The 14,570-nt window shown below is 41.3% G+C and overlaps 1 protein-coding gene, 3 non-coding genes and 1 pseudogene across 4 annotated transcripts in view; 3 read left to right on the forward strand and 2 right to left on the reverse strand.

Moving 5' to 3' along the window:
• Positions 1–14,570, forward strand: part of LOC138242769 (zinc finger protein 271-like) — a 735,173-nt pseudogene that overhangs the window by 580,657 nt on the left and 139,946 nt on the right.
• The window catches only part of LOC138242767 (zinc finger protein 17-like), a 165,887-nt gene that overhangs the window by 65,984 nt on the left and 85,333 nt on the right, over positions 1–14,570 (reverse strand). The window lies entirely within an intron of this gene.
• On the reverse strand, positions 4,277–4,348 carry trnaa-ugc (transfer RNA alanine (anticodon UGC)). Its single transcript has one exon. It is a non-coding gene; the product is annotated as a tRNA-Ala (tRNA).
• trnat-cgu (transfer RNA threonine (anticodon CGU)) lies at positions 5,977–6,048 on the forward strand. Its single transcript has one exon. It is a non-coding gene; the product is annotated as a tRNA-Thr (tRNA).
• On the forward strand, positions 10,838–10,931 carry trnai-uau (transfer RNA isoleucine (anticodon UAU)). Its single transcript has 2 exons — positions 10,838–10,875; positions 10,896–10,931. It is a non-coding gene; the product is annotated as a tRNA-Ile (tRNA).

Consider the following 14,570-nt stretch of genomic DNA (forward strand, 5'->3'; position numbering starts at 1 on the left):
AAAATGTGTGCTGATTGTACCAGTCGCATCCGATTTTCCGTAACTTTAGAACGATTGATATGACTGGACGAACACAATTTATGGCGTTTAGCATGACATGGAAAACGGTACCGGAGCAATCGGGTCCGGACTACCAGACTCAGAAACAGTTTTTACCCCCGCACTATCAAACTATTAAACTCCCAGCCTCTCTCACTCTCTCCTCACCTCTCACCTACGATCTGAAACTCACAGTGCCTTCTTTCTTACCAAAAACCCAAACACACATTGAAAATCTACCTCTACCATACATGTCAAAAGCTCACTCCCCATCATTTCTATCCCTTTATTTCATTCTTTTGATGCATGTTTTTGCACATAACCTGTTACCTTTTTGTTGTTTTGCACACTGCCTGTTGTTGTTTTTTGCACATCGGCTGTTGTCTCTTTCTTTTGTTATACAATTGTATTGTTGTTGTGTTTTTTTCTTTGTACTACTTATGTCCGAGAGCTAGCTAAATACCATTTCGTTATTCCATATACCTGCGTATGAGTATAATGACAATAAACTTGAACTTTTAACTTGAATTTGAACTTGAACTTGACATAGTCTTGCAGGCAGTATATTATTTTATCGTTTACTCGTATAAAAAAACATGGTCTTCTCGTTCCTAAGTCAGATTTTTAGTGCTTTCGAACGTTACTTCCAACCTGGACTGACAGCTCACCAGATCTGTTTGTGATCAGACCATGGAGTCTGGGGCTGTACCAAGCGCACGTTCCTTCCTAATGCTGAGGCGATCATTCAGAAGATGGGTGTGAAGAGAGATAAGCTTTGTCGACTAAAAAACAAGGCAGGATATGCACGAATACTAATCACTGGCGACAGTTATGCTCTCTTACTATTGAGATCCCTACATTGCAAGTTTTTTTAAGACTTTGAAACTAAAGGAAAGCGGTGACAAATGAAACAGGCACAGGTGGGGCCTGAACCCACACTCTTCAGTTTACGAGTCCAACGCCTTACCACTTGGCCAACGCGCCTGTGAGAAAGCATGGGAATAAGGTTGTTCAAATTATTTTTTTCTGAATCTGGTTTACATCGCCTGGATGCAGCAACAACAATAAAAGGTATACTTGTCCTTAAACTCGGACGTGATGTTCTGCAGACATGTGCACAATGTCCTGTTTTCTTGCAGTGTAGACATTTTGCTGTTCACGCTCCGCATTCATCTGCTTTGTGCGTTGTTAGTCCGCACCTGTAACATGTAATGTCAGCCGTCCCCTGTTCTTCTATTTCTCTAGCATGACTGTGTCCTGCTGCTCGGCTTTTGTTTGTAAAGTTTGAGCGAGCGCCCCGTTCAGTGTCACTTTGTCACTGTGGTCAGAAAGCATTCTTGATTCTGCTTGAGCTGCTTCATGAATTCTAGCGACTGTAAGAGCTCTTTTTAAAGTCAGCCCTTCCTCCTGCAGCAATTTATAGTCTCTTATGTGCACATTTTTCCACAAGTTGATCTCTTAACATGTCAGTTTCCAATACTCCAAAGTCACAAGATTTAGCCAATTCTCTTAGTGCAGTCACAAAAGCATCAACAGATTCGTCCTGAGACTAAGTTCTCTGCCAAAATTTATGCCGTTCCAAAACCACATTTCTCCGCGGTGTAAAGTAAGCGTCTAAGGCAGCTACAGTCTGTTCATATGTACCTTTTTCTCCAGGGAGATTGGCGAAAATCCGCTACACGGGAGCCCCGATACAGTGCAGTAATGTAGCACGTCTCACGGCATCCTGAGCTTCTGTAGATCCACCGACTATTTAAAAAAAATCTGTACGACTCCATCCATATCTTGTATTCCGTATACAAATCCGGAGCTACGAGGTTCAGTAGAAGCGGTGAAAAAAGCCGGGCATAAGCAAAGCTTCTCGGCGCGGCTGCCATATCTTCCAATGGGCAAGCTAAACGAACAGTCAGAAAATTCAAAAGTTCGTTTCTACCAGCAAGAGAACTAAAATCTGCAGTGTTCTGCTCGCTTTGAGTCCGTCAAGCACTCATCTCTCGTCGCCATAAATGTTGTGTATCTTAATAAAGAGACGTTTTAATATTATTTTAACTATTTTAACTACACAGATCATGCCCTTACACCTTATATTCCTGCTTTCTACTCTCGTTCTGTTGTCTCGCGATGTCTACTCACTAAACTACATTTAGCATGACTTCTTGTTGCAGTTGAGCTCAAAGCTGGAGATGATCTCCATATTCTACCGCACTAACTAGTCCGAAACGTAGTACACAGTACACACTTTTTAAGTGAAGTCAGGTTGTTAAAAAATTAAACCAGCGCCCTGTCACAGAAACGTACCCCAGTCTCCCGCGCAACAAGCGGGGGTACTCAGCACTATACTGTACTAACGAGGAGCGCTTGTCTGCAGCTGAGCGTCAGCTCTGTTTACTGTCGGCAGTCATTTCCTCATTTCCAAAGACTTTTTCACCTGCTCTCAGCTTTTAAAGACGGTCATAAACGCTCAAGAAGTAATTAATGTCAGTTGGAAGTCTGTTTCTGTTGTCTCAGCTCTTGATAAAGACAAGCCGTGCGTGGGAGACTCCCTCCCTGAAGACGTTTGCCGTCACCCTGCGAGGGAGAAGAGCCATCAATCACCAAAGCAACCACTGAGACAGTTAACATTAAACACGTGAAATGCGAGATGTTGTGATTTTTTCCCCCGCTTAAGGCTTCTATCGTTTCTACTCTAACGAGAAAGACCTCTTTATTAGAAGTGAGATTTTAACAAGCGTCTCCAGGGGTAACTGCGACCTGAACGCAACGCCATCTTGCCTGTGGTACTTATAATGAAGTATATATTTTATTTCTTTCTACTCGTTGATAAGAAAAAAAGTGAAATCATGTAATTAGGGATATGTCTTTTTTTCATGGGGAAAACTAGCCCGAGCAAATGTAAAGTTTAGAGCAGCGCTCAATAAAAATGATCAGAACCCGAAAGCGCTTCTTATGCGGATCAGTATATTCCGATACCACTGGTTCTGCAGAAGAAATAAGAAAAGCCGAACTCAAAGCAGAAACGTGTTGCCATTACGGGTACTCTGTCTGCAGCTGCTTTAAGATCTACTCACACCGCGATGCCATTAAGGCTACCTAGTTAAAAAAAACATCGTCACCTTTTTGAACGTGATTATTAGACACCCGTTAAATCTCAACCGAGGTTTCTTGAGAGATTGTTCAGCGAGCGAGTAATAAAAAACTACTTCGCTTCCAACCTCTGCTGTCACTGTAAACTCGGACGTGATTTCAATGCCGTGGTTGTATACGTGTGCACACCCTTTATAAAGGGAGTTGCAACAGTGCTGAAATGTAAAGAGCATTTCTGTAGAGAAAACAGCATTTTTTCTGCCTTGATGTTAAGCTTAGGGAGCCTGTCTTTTAGAAATTCTATTTCTTCACACCCTGCACAGCCTCCCGACAGACTAACGAATATTTTTGGGAGAAATTGGCTCACACACCGGAAGACACTAACGTTTATTTACGTTAGAGTATGTGAATAACAGTTTAACCGAAAAAGTCTGTAATTGTGATTTTGTTAAAATTCAATAAATCGTCTATCATCAGTAAGTAATTATTAAGAAATTGTTTTATTTCATAAACTATAAGACAATTTAGAGAGTTTATAGGTCATAAACGTCGCTTATGTTCTTTTAACTCTAGCGTTCAGGATCCAAACCCAGGTGCGGACGGTTGTGTTTCTTGAATCTCTTGTAATCATCAAAAGTCGATGTGTAGTCCTTCAGTACTTTCTCGAGTTGTGCCATGGATATTTTATACGATCAATACTTGTCATGCTCTTTTGCATTTTCCTTAACAAACGGAAAAAGTTCAAGGTGTGTTTACGGCTGTGCTTCACATCTACGCGAGAGCAGTACAGGACACGGAGTGAGGAGTTCGTGAAGCTTTCAGTTTAGTGCTGAGTTCAGAAGGAGGATTCGCTCGCTGAATGATCAATCAAGAAATCCCGGGTGAGATTCAACAGGTGTTTTCTGCAACAGCCACGACAAGTGTGAAGCAATCTCTGGATTTCCTGACTTTGAACTAAATTATTAGTTCAAATAATTTAGGATTTAACAGAACTTAAAGAGGTACATTTAAAATAGCAGCGCAACCCTGCAGCACGTCAAGTTTAATTGTGTAAACTGCATTTAATTGTGTAAACCTGGCTCTCTCTGAACACGAGCAAAGAGTTCTCACTCAACAGAAGATTGCGATGCGAGTACTCTAATATAAAAGCACCTGGAGATACCAGGGATTGAACCCGAAACCTCATACATGCAAAGCATGCGCTCTACCACTGAGCTACATCCCCGATGACAAAGTTTATGGAACAGACTTAGAGATGTGCAAATGCTCACTGATCACACCACTCACGAAGAATGCCTGCAGTTTCCCACTTTCGCGTTTCTTCTACTACAGAGTAAATTCATAGGAATGAAGAAATAAGGAAGGAAAAATAATCGCATCGAAGCTTCAAGAGACTGGGCACAAATTAATCTGTTATTTTTGTATCCAGTTACATGGGCGACGGTGGTTGATTCCCAGACGGGGGAGTGCTTTTTTTCTACCTCCTTACTCGACTGTCTTTCAATTCTATTTTATTTGAAAGCTTTTTGCATCTTTTAAGTGCTCTTGATTAAACTATCCATAGAAAAACAGCAGTACTGATGATTTAACGCAAAAGGGTGAAACAACGCCCCAACCACAGGAATGGTAACAGGAAGGATTGTGTTCTTATTTAATATGTCCTTTTGAGATGTCTTGTCAATGCTCACAGGCGGTAGAGCTGAATAATTTACTTTTAGTGGTGTTTTTAAACAAAGATGGAACACGTTCTTTCCATACCAGGAGAAAAGGAGCAGACTTTACCTTTAAGTGGCAAAAATGACACCTTATCAAAGCTAATATTAATTAAAATGATATCACAACAAAGGATTTGAGCCTTGAGCTTTCATTGGACGTCTGTGTCTCCATAACTTTGTAGGTGAGAGAGAGGATTGTGATAATTTGTAGGTGCTTCTCGGAAGTGCGTTGGTGGTACAGGCGCCTTCCAAATAATTGAGTCAGGTTTGAATCCCAGCCAGTGCAAACCCAAATCTTTTCAAGATAATCTGTGGTCCGCTAACACATCTTTTGAAACACTACAACAGGTAACACCCCGTGTGAAACATCGTGAGCATCTGTTAAACCTCTCTACCTACCCATTCCTCACAGAGACATGACGAGGGTCTAAAGGGACATTTTGAGCCGTAGAAACATTTTATCATTCTGTACTTTCCTGTGCGGTCAGGCCAGTTCCACTTTAACTGCGCCCGACAACGGAGGTCGTTTTGAAAACAACGCGAGTAAAGGGACGCTGCACGTCTGCAGAACATCACGTCCGAGTTTAAGGACAGCAAGAGATTGGAAGCTAGGGAGTTTCGGGTCTGTGTTTTTATTATAGGTTCAAGAAAATCTGAATACCTTTTCAAGAAGTATTTCAGAATCCCAGTCAAATCCAGTACAAATGCCGCATAGATCTGCATTGTACAATTAGTATACTGTTTGTCCATTGAATCAAACATGCCTTATGAAGCATTTCTAAAACAGGAGAGATCGTTAGGGAATGCGTCTTCCTGTAAAAATAAAATGACTTCAAGGGCACTATAAGCAGAGGTGCTCTACAGGAAAAACTATAGCCAGAGATGCCAAAGAGGTCGAGATTTCACCACATGAGAGAAAGCATCTCAGAAAATGAAGTTGCGGTCGTTTCCACGCGTTATAAAACCACTAGGTCAAACAACAAGAGCTGAAGAGCCGCTGTTGAGAGTAAAACAGGCTTAAACCTCCAGTCTCTTCAGGAGCATCTGTTGGAGTCGCACTGCTACAGCGCATCTCCTTGTTAAGTATCCCTTTTATTGTTGTTGCTGCCTCCAGGCGATGTAATCCTGCTGATTTGAAGGCGCGGTGGCCAAGTGGTAAGGCGTCGGTCTCGTAAACCGAAGATCGTGGGTTCAATCCCCACCCGTACCTGTTTCATTTGTCTCCGCTTACCTTTAGTTTCAAAGTCTTCAAAAAAAATGTAGGAGTCTCAATAGTAAGAGAGCATAACTGTCGCCAGTGATTAGTATTCATGCTTATCCTGCCTTGTTTTTTAGTCGACAAAGCTTGTCTCTCTTCACACCCATCTTCCAAATGATCGCCTCAGCATTGGGAAGGAACCTACGCTTGGTACAGTCCCCCATTCCATGGTCTGATCACAAACAGATCTGGTGAGCTGTCAGTCCAGGTTGGAAGTAATGTTCGAAAGCACTAAAAATCTGACTTAGGAACGAGAAGACCATGTTTTTTTATACGAGTAAACGATAAAATAATATACTGCCTGCAAGACTATGTCAAGTTCAAGTTCAAATTCAAGTTAAAAGTTCAAGTTCAAGTTTATTGTCATTATACTCATACGCAGGTATATGGAATAACGAAATGGTATTTAGCTAGCTCTCGGACATAAGTAGTACAAAGAAAAAAACACAACAACAATACAATTGTATAACAAAAGAAAGAGACAACAGCCGATGTGCAAAAAACAACAACAGGCAGTGTGCAAAACAACAAAAAGGTAACAGGTTATGTGCAAAAACATGCATCAAAAGAATGAAATAAAGGATAGAAATGATGGGGAGTGAGCTTTTGACATGTAAGGGAGAGGTAGATTTTCAATGTGTGTTTGGGTTTTTGGTAAGAAAGAAGGCACCGTGAGGTTCAGATCATAGGTGAGAGGTGAGGAGAGAGTGAGAGAGGCTGGGAGTTTAATAGTTTGATAGTGCGGGGCAAAAACAGTTTCTGAGTCTGGTAGTCCGGACTCGAATGCAACGGTACCATTTTCCATATCGAACTTGAACTTGAACTTTATTGCCATATGTAACCGGTACTGGTACAATGGAATTCTTACTTACAGAAAGTCTCTCGATTATAAAACAAGTGTAAAAAACAAAACAAAGTGCAAACAGTGCATCAACACAATGTACAAACAAACAATAGAAAATGTGCAAGTAAACATGCAGACAGTTTGAATGTAAACAATACAGACGTGTAAACAATGACTGGAGACGTACAATTAATAAATTACAATGAGGTAGATGGTGATGGTGTAGGTGTGGTCCGAGGGGGATGGCTAAATGTGTTCGCCAGTCTCATTGCTTGTGGATAGAAGCTATTGAAGAATCTAGTGGTAATTGTCCGTATGCTCTTATATCTCTTGCCTGAGGGTAGTGGGGTGAAGAGCTCATGCCCTGGGTGGTGACTGTCCTCTGTGATGGCCAGAATTCTACCACGGCAGCGGTCCTCATAGAGCTGTTTAATCTCGGTGTTTAATCTTCTGGGCCATATTGACCATTCTCTGCAGTGCCTTTCTTTCTCGCGAAGAGGTGTTGCCATACCACACGGTGATCCCGTTGGTGAGGACGCTCTCGATAGTGCAGCGGTAGAAGTTCACCAACACATGTATTGGCATCCCCCATCGCTTGAGGCACCTCAAGAAATAAAGGCGCTGCTGAGCCTTCTTCATGATAGAGTCAGTGTTCACAGTCCAGGTTAGATCTTTAGAGATGTGAATTCCCAAAAACCTAAAGCTGGTGACTGTTTCCACTTCCGTTCCATCAATACTGAGTGGGCTGTGAGTGTGTGGCCTGTGTCTCCGAAAGTCCTATCATGCTAAACGCCACAAATTGTGTTCGTCCAGCCGTTTCAATCGTCCTAAAGTTACGGAAAATCGCATGCAACTAGTGCAAGCAGCACACATTTTTTCAGGATAGGCGAGCGGTTAAAAACAGCAAATTCAGATTCGTGTCTTTTAAGCTTTGTGTTTCGCTCTCCAAATAGAGGCACGGGTTCAAATCCCACTCCCGACAGTCAGGCGTTTTACCCTGTCTTTTTTACCTGCCTTTACACTGTTTCAGTCTTGTTGTGCTCGCTGACAATCACAGGACGAGGGAAACGGAGAAACTATTTAGCAAAAACATAACGGACAGAAAAAAGCTTTGTAAACACGTGAATGTGGTTAGCAGCAGTAAGGTATGCATTCAAATGTTTTAGGCTGATTTATAAAAGCAGCAGAAGAAAGGTGCAGCCTTTGTGAGAATTCGCGGGTTTTTATGCTGCTTGGACTTCTTTCAAGCCTATGAGGTGACCCCCGTTTTATTTTCATTTTCAAACTTCAGAACCGAATAACAAAAAGGTTTCATGTGTGACAGCATTCGGTTGCAAATACCGTTTCCACGATGTATTCAGCGACGGGAATGAAATATTTTAGTGCTGGCTCAAATGCGAGGAATTTCAGAAAAACCCGGAAAAGCAACGCTTGCAGTAAATGACAAATTTAAAGCGTGTAGTCAGCATGAACAGAACAACGCAATGCTCTGTAAAAACGATCTGAAGCAGCAATTACTCTTTTATCTCGGGCAGTTCATTCCAATACGATGTTTCCGCAGAATAAATGAAATGCCGAACTCCAAACATGTTGTTGCCATTATTGTTACTCCTGCTGCTGTAGTTTTAAGCTTTAATCAGTGGGTATGTAATGTTGTAAAGGGGCTGGACTACTTTGTTCCGTCAAAATTCCATTATGTGAATTTATGCTTTTTTAATATAAGCATTAACAATACAATGCGTGCTCAAAAACCGTTACTTATTAGCTTAAGAAGCGGCAGTGTTTTGACAAAGTGTGGTATTCGAACAGTAAATGCTGAAGTGTTTAATACTTGCTTGTGAGCAGATCTCCCTCGATTTAGACAAACTCTTGTTCGGCCGATGTGGAAAGAAACCTGAATTTCGCTGGGTACTGGGTATCACTGTTACGCCATCAGGTCATGCTAGAAGGATTGGGGGATCAAATTGACACAGAGGGACCCAATGTGGGGGCTGAACCCACAGTTCTGAGATTAAGAGATTCTTGCTCTATGGACTGCGCCTATATAACTCTTATGCTCCAGCAGTAATGTTTCTGGGTGTGGATGAACATGACATAATAGACTGACAGTAGGAACACGTGGCCCACAGGCAGTGACAGTATCGCTATATTTGGCTGCAGTATATTGTGTTGAGAGCAGCAATAACTTTCCTGCAGAGATGGGAGTGCCTTTAATACAGCTCTTTCAATCAGACAGAGTAACAGGAATTGACCTAAAGTTTCGGCTGTGGATCCATCTCCACATGGGGGAAAGAGACAGTAAAATAGCGATGAAGAAACAAAAAGATTTGTGCTCGCTGCAAAGTAGGAAAGAGGTGGTCAGACACATAAAACAGCTTGGTGATAATTTGCAGCGACAGTTTTATGTTATTTAGTACACGGATTTGTTCCTTAAGATGTGTAATTTGTATGTTGGTTGTATGAGAACAGTTTCTTCTAAAGTCCTGTCAATTGACAGTGGAGAGCTAGCTGGTGCACATCTTCAAGAAGACTCTCTTTAAGGCGATTACAAGTTTCTCAAACAAATCTGTGTCATATTTTTAAAATAGTTTAGCTAATGAGCAACGAGAGTATAAATGAATTCTCCCACCCTCCATTCGAAGATAAAACTCCATGTGCGAGTCTAAGTTTCCTTGAAGCTACTGATGTTCGTCATTATTGGACATTCCCGGTGATATTGACTAAGAAGCTCAATTTTTACGTGTTGTAGTTCAACATGTGCAAAACATTCGTATCCCCTGCAAATATCGGCAAGGTCAGTGATATTCTCAACAATTCGTGCAATTGCAATTCGTGCAATTCGTGCCATACTTTTTCGAAATGTATCCTGACATCCCAGGATTAGAGGGTCATATTTAAAAAACTGGTGCATTAAAATTTCTTGTACTTCAGGATTTTGATAGTCTGTTACATTGTCTTTCACACATCGGTGTCAGAACTGTGAGACATTTTCATAATCGGGGGGAAGGCCGTAGCAATAAGCAGAAAGTACAGTCACCTTTTCCCAGTGTAAGTCCGTGTTGTGGTGAGTTTTTAAAATTGGTTTGCGATTTTCTGAAATCTATTCCATACAAAAATATAATTTGGACAGTCGCTATTTATTTGGATATTCCTTTTCAGTGAAGATGTCTACAGTATTCCAGCCGGATTAGTACTGATCGAAGAGAGCCATCTACAGGCGAAAGGCGACATAACATCACAGCAGCACCATTTAAGGTGGAACGAAAAACACGCATAAGAAGCTGGCGAATAAGAAGCCAACTTAAGCCTCGTAGCAGACCCTTGGAGGCACGCTCAAAATAATCATCTTTCCCAGTACTTCAGAGTCATATTTAGATCGCTTTACTGCGATTTTATTTGATTGATTGGAGATGTGAAGCCATCGAGCCTGTACTGCACTTTCAACTTGAAATTGAAGCCATTTCTCATGCTTTCTCTCAGTTTCGGGGCTGCAATTGAGTGTAAAGGAGGCGACTTGAAATTGAAACGTGTAATCACCTTACAGAGGGTCTTCACGACGGGGTGCGTCAGCTAGTTCTCCATTATTGTCAGTTTACCGGACTTCTGAAGAAACCTATCTACAGCGAAGATACAAACTGCACAGTTTAAGGCACATGAAGAGAAATCTGTTTGCTGATTGACTCAAAAACTGTCGATACAAATAATCTGCCAGGCTGATTTACTTGTCTGACCACCTCCCTCAGTTCCCCTTTGCTGTTAGCACAATTCTTTCAGTTTCTTTTCTTGTATTTTCCTTGCTATTTTAGTGTTCCCCATGTATAGATGGATCCACTACCGAAACCGTTTTCACCCCGTGTTTCTGCAGCGTCAGTCTGTATGAAGAACACAAGTTGCACAGCTCCAGTGGTGCAATCGGTCAGTGCGTGGTACTTATACAGCAGTGCACAGCAGAGTCATGCCAAGGTTGTGAGTTCAAGCCTCACCTGGAGCAGTGTCTTTAGCTACTGAGAGCAACTGTCGAGTTTAGATACTCTTAGGTATTTGATGGAGATAAATTAACATCAAACGAACAAGTAAAGATTTATTTCGAGTCACAATCAAAGAAGGCTCCACAGCTGAAATGTTGTGTTTACTTCTATTTTCAGCATGGAATAAACCTATACTTTTCCATTTGCAGCCCACGCATGCTGTGATGCAGCTCCCTACTTAAATTACAGCTGTGTACCTCCAGTTGACCTGTACACAAATATATGAGAGAGGTCTACTGAGACAAGAGGAGCACTGAAGACTTGATAAAGTTCTGCATTAGATTCTGTGTTTATGTTGTTCCCCAGATTTGTTTTTAATGTTCTTTCTCTTTTGAAGTTGTTGCGTTTGGTTTTTTTTCTGATTGGTAGCTACAACGGGTCAGTTGCAACAAACTGGCTGCTGAAATTTGTCAGCAGCTCTGTAGCAAACCTGTTCTCAATTGCAACAAACCTAAAATAACAGCTGCTCCCCATTAGATGTTACTAAAGTAGGAGACTAAGCAGACGAAGTGGAACAATAGATTACATTGGAACTGTCCTGAATGTAGTGGAAATAATATCGTCATTAAGTAATGAACAATTGCTTTCCAGACACTACAATTATTCACAAGGAATTTTATCAATACATATTTTATTAATAAAAGTGTAATATCTTAATAATGAAGTTTAAAGTTATCTATATTAGTAGCTGTATTACAGGTAATGCATGCACAGACTTTATTATACTATAATGAATTTTCAGGTATCCCGGGGAGAGAACTGAAATGAAGGAAATACATATTTAAAAGGGGTGTAAGTCTTAAATGTGTTCTGTCACATAGGGGTGTTAATTGAATAGATTTGTTGTAATATTATTTGACTCTACACTTCTGTTTCTCAGGAGACAGCATTAATATTGGGGATTTGCGGATACAGATAATAAGTTGTACTATACAGGCAAATGTATGGTTACCTTAATGAAAAAAACTCTTATCATTAACCTTTTCAAAATTTATTATTTAAGACAGTCTTTCAGAACAGTATTCTCGTATTAGTGGCTATAGTCTAATGATAACGGTGGTGAAACAGGTGAAATGTGCGGAAAGAATTGGAGATGGAACAGGAGACTCATCCAGTCGATAGAAAGCTTGGGTAGGACTGCACAAACACCGTGCCAGTGCTTAGTAGCGTCATTTAAAAATAATACGTGGTTTAACAATATCAACTGCTCTTCTGTGAGCTCAGCTCCACTACTAGTAATACATTGCCCAAATTTTCAAATTAGATACATGTGTTTTCTACATGTATGTAATTGGTACTTTTTTTGTTTTAACTGATTTAAAATATAATCTTTATAAAACAGACAAAGGGTTTATGTGTCGCGCTGAAATTCACACACAAGTAAGGAACGATATCGCGCTTAGGAAGAAATCCAGAGTGGAGACGCCGGCGATTGAAAACAACCACATACAGCCTGTATGTGCTCTACCACTGAACTAAACTTCTGACAACTACTGTATCTTTATCTGCAGCACTTTCTTTTAGGAAGAGTGAGGAGTCTACAAGCCTAGAAAATAAGACAACTAAGTGAAAGATACATTTTCACTTTTTGATTAAAGAACATAAAAAACACCTTTCTTCCAGCCAGATTCAAACCAGAGAGCAAAGAGTTCCCAGCTGTTTCCACTATATTCCTCCGCTCGTACAACTGAGTTATCGAAAACACAGGAAGCCCACCTTTTGTCTTACATAAAGCACAATGTAGTGCAGTGGTCCTATTTATTTAAATCCCAGTTCGAAATCAAATCTCATTCCCATAGTCCTGTTTAGTTTGAATTTAAGCAGTTGTAGCAGCAATACTTGGTAATAAGACAGAATTAAGCGTTGCTGTGCTTTCCTAAATGAGGCCCCATCTCACTCTCCATCTCTGTGGTGCAGCCACAGAGAAAGTATTCATGCAGGCTGATTTAAGATATTTCCTTTTGATAAGGGACAGCTCCCAAACGGGGATGCACTTAGCTTAGCCTGGCTATCATGATCAATGGTCATCCATTGGTGCCTATCTGTCTAGGGAGTGCCGAATGGACATCTGGACTGCATTCCTAAGTGTCAAGAGTAAGTGACTCATATCTCACCTTGATCAACCAATCAGGGATTGGCAGGGCGTGGTAACACCACGTGGGTCTCCAATGCCCGCCAAAATCTCAACCAATCAGCACACATCTGTGTCTTGGTTAAAAAGGGAGCGCAACCTCAGATCGGGGCTCTCCTTGGCCATTTTCGCGCATCCTCAGAGACAATCACATGATAACTGCTGTTGTCTGCACTGGGACTTGGACTTTGTTCTAAGCGCGAGGCCGAGGATCCCGTACGTACTCAGAATTCTACCAACGTGAATGCTCCGCTTGATCAACGGCAGCCTACAGTTGGACCTTCGTCGACAACCTGAATAGCTTATTCAGTAGCAGCGCTGGTCCGGGAACGAACCAGCTTCTTCCCGGGCAAAAGAGTGACTTGTGCGGACTTGCGGTCACACTCTGTGCATAGATACTTTCTACTAGCCAGCCGGACTGCTGGTAGATCCCCTCGGAGCAACGACTGCCCTGCGCATCGCAGTTAGATTCCTCCGCCCGTCCAACTCCGAGCTGCACCTCTACTGGTTGGCCGGTAGCCAGAGGATGCCGGGACAACGCCCATTGGACAACCACTGGAACCAAGGCTGCAACAGAGCCTGTCAGCTGGTTTGGTGTTCGTGCCGGGAAATTCCAAATCCATACACAGTGGATAAGTAAACCCCATGTCCTACATTGCGTCTCGAGAATTCAATTGTACCTCAACACAAGTTGTTATCAATTTAATTCACGAGTATTGCATTTACTTCCGAGTTTAGAGTAACAGTGGGAAATAACACTGATTAGCGATTTGGTAACCGAACGATGTATATTGACATATATTCTCTGTTGTGTATCTCTTTGTGTTTGCATCTCTTCGAGATTATATTCCTTGTATATTGATAATCCTCACAGTAAGGTCTGCCGCTTGTATCCAGGCAGACTGGTATATGTTTGGTGCACAATTTATATTAATAAGTGTATCTCGTGTATTGAACATGTATGTGTGCGTTGTTAGTTGTTCTGACGATTGATTTTCTAAAAACCACAGCGAACCACCTCATGATTACTGCTACAATGAATAATTGTCTCAGTAAACCCATCAAACCTCTACACAGCTAAGGAAGAGTAGCTCGGAAAATACCCAACTCAACAAGCGAGCGCGTTGGTTGCTCTTGCTCTTAGTGCAAGGAGCTGTTTTTTATTTCGCATTCATCATTATTAACCAGAAACAGCTGCACAACTGGTCGCATTTGTGATTATGTCACTTCTCTGCTTCAGCAAGGTCAATAAAAGACTCTGAAAGTAGTAGAGAAAAACTGAATTAAAATCATATTAGCAATTCTGAGCGATATCTGCATACAGGCAATCCAACAAGAACGTTGAAGTCTTTGAATATCATCTCTCTATATATTGCGCTGCTTTTCACTTGGAGTAAAACTATTGGATTGAAGGGTTAAAATGTATTGTTGTTATTTGGAGAAATCAATGAACTCGTGATTTTATATGTTT

This window comes from Lepisosteus oculatus, chromosome 14 (assembly GCF_040954835.1).
Source record: "Lepisosteus oculatus isolate fLepOcu1 chromosome 14, fLepOcu1.hap2, whole genome shotgun sequence".
Taxonomy (NCBI): domain Eukaryota; kingdom Metazoa; phylum Chordata; class Actinopteri; order Semionotiformes; family Lepisosteidae; genus Lepisosteus; species Lepisosteus oculatus.